The sequence below is a fragment of the Felis catus genome, chromosome B4 (assembly GCF_018350175.1).
Source record: "Felis catus isolate Fca126 chromosome B4, F.catus_Fca126_mat1.0, whole genome shotgun sequence".
In the NCBI taxonomy this organism is placed as follows: domain Eukaryota; kingdom Metazoa; phylum Chordata; class Mammalia; order Carnivora; family Felidae; genus Felis; species Felis catus.
The window spans coordinates 10,916,520-10,924,435 of record NC_058374.1 but is presented as its reverse complement, the minus strand read 5'-3'; the positions used below and the strand labels follow the sequence as shown (position 1 = coordinate 10,924,435).

General features: G+C 49.4%; 1 long non-coding RNA gene across 1 annotated transcript in view; it reads left to right on the top strand.

The window, feature by feature from the left end:
• Positions 1-5,548: 5,548 nt before the first annotated feature.
• The window catches only part of LOC109501310, a 39,281-nt gene continuing 36,913 nt past the window's right edge, over positions 5,549-7,916 (top strand). The window contains exons 1-2 of the long non-coding RNA XR_006600290.1: positions 5,549-5,892; positions 6,166-6,387. This is a non-coding gene — a long non-coding RNA (uncharacterized LOC109501310). The remainder of the gene's footprint in view (positions 5,893-6,165; positions 6,388-7,916) is intronic.

Sequence of the window (7,916 nt, the reverse complement as noted above, 5' to 3'; positions counted from 1 at the left end):
ATTTAATTTATAAGTAAATATACAATATGGAAGTGCTCACCAGGCATTTGCAAATGGCAGGGTACTTGATCTACAAAGCTTGGAGACCACTGCTCTCCACTGCTGTCCCCCTAGGTCCCAGGTGTTCCCACAGAGGAGGAGTGGACAGTGGAGGGATGAGCGTTCTGGGGCAATAATGCTTTTATACGGGCCAGAGTGCGACTGACCAATTACAAACACACACAGAGCCCAGAGAAGGTGCAATCCACTCCTCAAAGCTCTCCTTGGCTTCTTTCCCCCGTGCACCATGTGCCTTCCTGGGGCTCCTTCTCACTCCTTCTGTCTGCCTCTCAGAAGTTTCCAGCCCCAACCTCACACCATCCTGTGTACACAACTGGGGAAGTCCCATTTCTGGACCCAGAATTTTCCAACGAGAGCACCAGCAAGGCCAGCACACCCCTTTCTTGCTAATATTGACCGCCCTCATAGCATAAGTCCTTGTGTTCTATGTAACAGTGGTGATGGGTCCACTGGTGCCCCTCGTGAGGGACTGAATTGTGCCCTAAGTCCTATGCCAAAGTCCTAACTCCCGGGGTACCTCAGAATGTGGCCTGATTTGGAGGTAAGATCTTTACAGAGGTCATCAAGTTAATGTGAGGTCATTGGAGTGAGCCCTAATTCTCTATGACTGATGTCTTTATAAGAATGGTAAAATTGGGAGACAGACACACACTGGGGGAGAAGGCCATGTGACCACGCAGGTGGGGACCTGCAGGTCAAGGAACCCCGGGGGGTTGCCAGCACACCGCCAGAGACTCTTGGATGGGATTCCCTCCCTGCTCGCAGAGGGACCCAGCCCTGCCCACACCTTGATCTTGGCCTTAGGCTTCCAGAACTGTGAGACTGTAGGTTCTGTGATGAAGCTGGTGCTTTGTTATGGCAGCCTCAGCCAACAAATGTGCCCTGGTGCCTGAGGAACCTAGCCTTGTTCAGCTCAGTCTCATCTTCAGTAGAAAGCGAGGGCTTCTCTCTGTCCATCTGAGGGTGTCCGGGTCTCCACCCGCTGCTCCATGAGGTTGAAATGGCCCCGGGGGGTGGAGTCAGTGGAGGCAGCGGTGGCCTCCATTCTCTGATCTCGCCTTGGTTTCCCCTCTGTTCCTGCTTAATTTCCACGAGAGTTTTCTCTCCTCTTCCTCCAGGCCCAGTCTTACCTTCTCTAAGCAGAAAAACTAGCCATAGCCAGGGTTTGTCTCTTTTCTGCTAGAAACTGGCCTAGTCACAGAAAAATCGAGTTGCCCCTGGGATACAGCAGGCCGTGTCCCCCAAGTCCAGAATGAGGACGTTATTGCTGAGGTGCGAAGGCGTTTACCTGAAGGGTCACGCAAAAGCATAAAGGCTAACTTACATCAGGTCATTCACTTTACAGTATACATTGAAAACGGTAGAAAAATATAAAATCAAGACTTTTTTATTTTTTTTATTAAAATTTTTTAATGTTTATTTTTTGAGAGAGACAGAGAGAGTGTGAGTGGGGAAGGGGCAGAGAGAGAGGGTGAACATAGAATCCAAAACAGGCTCCAGGCTCCGAGCCGTCAGCACAGAGCCCAATGCGGGGCTTGAATCCACGAACCGCGAGATCATGACCTGAGCCGAAGTCAGACACTCAGCTGACTGAGCCACCCAGGTGCCCCTAAAATCAGGACTATCTTAATAATGAGGTTGCAGGGTCCCTGTCCTGCACAGAGTGGGCTGCCCCCCATCTCTTTCTCTATCTCTTCAGGGAGAACTGCCACTCCTTATCTGAGTAGAATTGACAAACATGGCCACAGAACTTTCCAGAATCACTATCTTCTCATTTTGCCTCATGGGATCTGTTTCTAAATTCTCTGAGTCTTTCATGTCCTCTGCCCCAAATTCTATTTTTTCTCTCTCTGTTCTGTCTAGAACTCCCGTACTCACAGACAAAGAAAGTCTGAACAATCACATTTGTCCCATCTTGGGCAGCAGGAGGAGTGGGCAGAGGCATATGGCCAGGCGTGAATTCCACACCAGCTGTGGGCCCTGGAGCAGTGACTTCACCCACGTGTGCCTCGTTCTCGCCTGTCACCCTGCCTGCCCCACCAGCTGTTGTGACAGTGAGTGAGTTCTCATAACCCAGGGTTAGTAAATGTTACTCTTCTCTAACCGCCCATATCTGCGGCCCAGTTGTTCATAGTAGATATAGTAGATCTGCTCAGTACACATTTGCTGTTTGAATAGACACGTCTCTCACACTATCCTTTCCTTGTGCCCAACTGCAAATTAAAATGCTTCAAAAATAGTGCTTAAAGCATGGTGCTTGCTGGGTTGTTTCAGTCTGGGTCCAATCAGGAGACAGAAACCGCACAATAATTTGAGCAAGGGAAGTTAGTGATAGAAGAGTAAAGATGGAATGAAGATGGCACAAGAACTCTCAAGGGTGTCCTAGGGTTGGGGGAGGCGCCCTAAGAAGGGCTTGGAAGGGGGTTCACCTTTCATTGAACAGGTGTGGTTGGGGATCACCGGATGGTACAGAAATCCACTGGTAGCTCCGGTCAGAGCTGGCCCATGTCCCCAGGTCATCCTCCAGGATGCCGGTGAGCGGGGACTTCTAGGTGGGTGCAGAGGGGCCACTGCTGCCCATGCGAGTCCTGGAGCACACTTCCGGGGGGCCTGTGCACCAGGCTGGAACCCGGCTTCACTCGCTGAACGAGGAAGGGAGGCTGACCTCCTTCTGCAGTGTCCCTCTCACGCCCTCTACTGGCAAAGCTTAACATTACCCTCACTACAAAGGGGAAATGCTGGGGTCTGGCCTGTTACCACAGAGCAGGTACTGCAGGGTATACTGAAGTACTGACTGACAGGAAATCAGTAAGGGGCATACGGGGTAAAGATTGTGGTATTTATCCACAAGGTAAAACTATATGGAGTAATGTAACATTATGTGGTTTTTAATACTGTTTCTTTATTTTTGAGATTGAGAGAGACAGAGTGCGAGCAGGGGAGGGGCAGAGAGGGAGACACAGAATCCGAGGCAGGTTCTAGGCCCTGAGCCGTCAGCACAGAGCGCAATGCGGGGCTTGAACCCACGGACGGTGAGATCATGACCTGAGCTGAAGTCGGACGCTCAATCGACTGAGCCGCCCGAGTGCCCCTAATATTATGTTTTAAAACACTGTTTTAATTCCTTTTTTAAAAAAGTTTTCACAATACCTTAAGTGAAAAAAACAAGTTACAAAAGCAAATGGTACCCTGTTTTTATTAAAACGGTACCCTAATTTTATTAAAAGAGAAAGAGAGAAAGAGCAAAGGTGTTCGTTTAACAGAAAAAGATTCCTGAACTTCTTCTCCTTCCTCCTCCTGCCTGTCAACCCCCCTCCTACCCTTTCCCATTGTTTGGTTAGAATAAGAGAGTGAGAAATCGGAGGGGCCGGGATAGTCACCTCACATACGAGAGAACCGAGGGCTTTAGCTCCTTCCCTGTCAGCCGCCTCATCCCTCACCCAGGAGGGGTTGGGAAGAAGGTGTAGCGAAGTTATTGCTGAGCTATGTCGGATCACAGCCGACAAATACTCGTCTGCCACTTTCCTCATCCTTTTTGCTCTCAGGATTCCCCCAGCGGTGCTGGACTGGCCTCCCCTCAGACCCAAAAGGATTAGAAAGGATTTGTACACTGGCTTCAGGAAGGGCGTGAGAAAATATGATTCTCCTTATTATGTAGATCAGCATGTATCGGTGTTCTTGAGAAAAAAAGTGGCCTGTGGTCGACAGTGCTGGTTAGACCATGTTTAGCAACCACGTTCCTGGTTCTGGGTTTTGGGGTTTTTTTTGCCTCCCTGCTTCTCCTGCTGCACTCTGTAGCACGTCCCAGCTTTTATTTTAAATTAAAAAAAAAATTTTTTTTTTACATTTATTTTTTTTTGACAGAGTACAAGTGGGGGAGGAGCAGAGAGAGAATGAGACACAGAATCCGAAGCAGGCTCTGGGCTCCGAGCTGTGAGCACAGAGCCTGACGGGGGCTCGAACCCACAAACCATGAGATCATGACCTGAGCCAAAGTCAGACGCCCAAATGACTGAGCCACCCAGGCACCACCCCCCTAGCTCTTATTTTAATGCATGCATTTGTTTTGTGGAACACAGTTTGGAAATGCTGCAGGTAGAAAAATATGAAAAATGTCTACAAACATTTTTGAAACTTTAGATATTAAAATGTATTTGGTCTCATAAGCCTCTTTTTTTATACCGGTGATTGACTTGTTACAAAGTGTTTGTTCATAAAAATACCACTGCATGCATATACATACACACACAGACACATCTGTACGCATATGCACAGATGGACACACATGCTTGTATACAGGCATGTGCACACCATACATGTATACACATACGCACGCATACAAACGCATACATATACACATATATACGCAATACATCATATACACATACATAGGCGTATGTATACACACATGCGCACATGCATATACACCCATATGCGTGCTCAGACACATACACACATGTGCACACACTTACACAGGTGTATACCCACCCTACATACACAGGCGTATATACGTATATAGGCATCGACAAATACTGGAGGACTCTGTGCTAAAGTGGGAGCAGCTCTCACCTTTTGGGGTGAAATCCCAGAGGACTGAATCCATGTGTGCGGTTTTCTCCACCATTTCTATGGTTATTTATTCCTTTTGTATTAAGGCAAAAATAACCGTGAGATGCCTTCTTTTGTTTTTTTACCGTGGCATTTAAGACCGTCTGCTGAGCGCCACTCTGAGGGACAGCTCGCACGTGCCCCCGTCAAGGTGACTGCACAGAGGGTGTCTCCCACGTCAGATTTCTGGATGAGGGAGCGTCAACGCAAATGTCAGCGGGGGAGCTCCTCTGACCCGCTAATGGGCTGTGTCCCGATTCGGCCTTCCTTTCGAGGGTCACTCTAGTGTTTTCTCAGCTGGTGAAGCCCTGACCCGCTCTGACAATTATTACTTCATGTCGAAAGGGCGCCGTGCTGAGCTGTCTAAATCTGACAGGAAAAGATAGAGCGGCCCCCATCAAACTCTGGGCCACGAAGCTCCAGCGGAGGGTTAAAGGTTCTGGAATGTTCTGTGGAAAGACATAACAGCCTTTCCTGCGCTGCCTCCTGCTAGCCTCCTAAATAAGATCTCACCAGCCCGCGGCCTCCCTCTGCGTTGGAGCTGATGCCCTCAGACGGTGGCACCATCTCGGGGCCTGGGTCTGTGCGCAGAAAACGGGCCGAGAGACACGGCCCCGGGGGCTGCCAGCTGACCACCTTCAGGGAGAATAACCCGAATCTCCTGGAATTTGTTCCGAGGGGAAGTGGAGAGGGCGCTCTCTAGTATGATGAGAAACGACCTATTTAAAACGCCAGCTGGGCGCCTGGGTGACTCAATTGGTTAAGCATCCGACTTCAGCTCAGGTCATGATCTCACGGTTCGTGAGTTCGAGCCCCGCGTCAGGCTCTGTGCTGACAGCTGGGAGCCTGGAGCCTGTTCCAGATTCTGTGTCTCCCTCTCTCTCTCCTTCTCCCTTGCTTGCGCTCTCTCTGTCTCTCTCAAAAATGAATAAACATTTTTTTTTTCATTAAAAAAAATTTAAGTGGATTATTTCACTTAAACCATTCTTTCAACACTTATTTGCACATGCCCGAAATGCCAGCAAGGTTCTAGGACTGTGAGATGGTGGTGGACAAAAGAGACAAAGTCCCATGGAGAAACAAAGGGCGATTTATACACGCAGTGCAATATTATTCAAGGAAACCCTGTCACGTGCCGCCACGTGGATGGATGCTGGGGACAGACGCTAAGTGAAATAATCCAGGCACAAACAGACGAACACTGTATGATCCCACTCACATGAGGTACTGATAGTCACGTTCACAGAGACAGTGGCTTCCAGGGGCTTGGGGATGGGAGAACATGGAGTTTGTGTTTAATGGCGGTAGAGTTTCAGTTTGGGAAGATGAGAAACTTCTGGAGATAGATGGTGGTGATCGTGGCACAGCAATGGGAATGTAGTTAATGGTGCTGGACTTCAAAACGGTTAAAATAGTAAATTTTATGTTATGTGTATTTTAACACAATTTTTCTTTTTCTTTTTTTTTCTTTTCTTTTTTTTTCCTCTTTTTAAAAAGAGAAACCAAGTGCCTGCTCTCGAGGGGTCCATGTTCTAGAGGAGACGTCTCTAGTCCAGCGGCTGCACCGGACTTGGGGTTCAGAGTGATGATCTCATGCTCTGTACAACCCTCCTTGCTGAGGCTCCCACACGGATGAGTGAACTACACGCCCATATTCACCTTGGGCGCCGGCCGGGGGTACACGCTGACACCCTGAGGGGTCCTTGAACTATCACACAGGTGCGTTTCCCCCTTAGGCGTCTCTCCTTGCCCCCCACCCTGCTGTCTCCGCATTCCAGCCTGCTCCTGGGCGTCTGAGTCCCACCCTGTCCTCAGGCTCCTCATCAAGAAGCCCAAGACTAGTGCCTCGGAGGTGTCACCTGGGAGTGGGGCCCTTCAGAGGGGCAGTAGCACCTGGGGTCCTGGTGACACAAGAGCTCCAGCCCCCTGGTCACAGAGCAGCCCCTCTACCTCACCCCTTCCAGCCTCTCACTCTCTCTCTCTCTCTCTCTCTCTCTCTCTCTCTCTCTCTCTCACCCCCCCACCTTGACCCTGCCTTCTTTAACCTTCTGTGTCCCAGCCCAGAGGCAGGTCTGGCAGAAACCACATGACAGAAGGCTGGGGACAGTGATCCCACAGGGGTGGACAGGACAGGCCGAGGTGGAGGCCCAGCAGACCCTGGACCCACCACTCTCAACCCATCGCCCTTAGGATCACCTGGGGCTTTAAAAACAGCGGTGCCCAGGACCTTCTTTCTGGGTTGTTTAAAAAAAAAAAAAAAAAAAAAAAAAGCTCCTCGGTACTTCTGTTGGGCAGGTAGGGCTGAGGACCGTTGATTTACATACAACCTTGACCTCACATTTTAATCACTTGGGGAGCTTTTAAAAAGTACAGCTGGTCTGGGTCCCATCCCGAGGTTTGAGTGCCCTTGGGCTGCGGGGTTTCTAATAGCTGCCCAGAACATTCCGTGTGCCGCTTCCTCTGTAAACCAGACGTGGGGTCCCTGAAGCAGGTGCCACCGTTCTCCTGGGGCTGCAGGATCCGTCAGGCTCAGTGCCTGTGATCCAGGACACCTTCAGGGGCCCCGCATAAGGTTTAATTTTCACTTCTTTTAAAATCGGAAGAAACAGATGAACTTTTAGGTTGAAGAAAATGCTGTCATATATGCTATTCATGTATTCATCTTTGTGCCAACAGAGTCATAAAATATACTTTTTAATATTAATTTAATATAAATTTTAATATTAATCTTTAATTTAATATTAATGACCACGAAGGTCATCGCGAGGCCCCGCCATCTGCTGTCATCAATGCAGATCCTCGGGGCCCCCTGTCCGGGGCTTTGCACCCAATGGGCACTGAGTGAAAAGGAAAGGGATGTCTATGAGGAAAATAAAATGCTAACGGGGGGTTTCATGGAACTCATCCCTCTGACGGAGCCTGAAAAACGAGGGGAGAGTAGGCTGAAAAAAATAAGAACCAGGAAGAAATAAGGTTGAAGAGAGCTGCCTAAGAATATAAAGGGCGCCTGGTTCTTTCTGGGGTTCTGTGCACCTGCCCCGGGGTGGGCGGCGGGGGGCAGGCAGTGAGCTCCGTAACTGTGAGCTCCATTCCCCTGGATAAGTGCAGAGAAGCAATGCGGGGGTGGGGGTGCGGGGAGCTTTGGCACATTTAAAGATGACTGAAATAAGAAAGCAAGCTGACAATAAAGAGTTTGCGGGCACCCCAGCAGGAGGGCCCTACGCTGCCGGTTCTGAGCTTGATTTCCC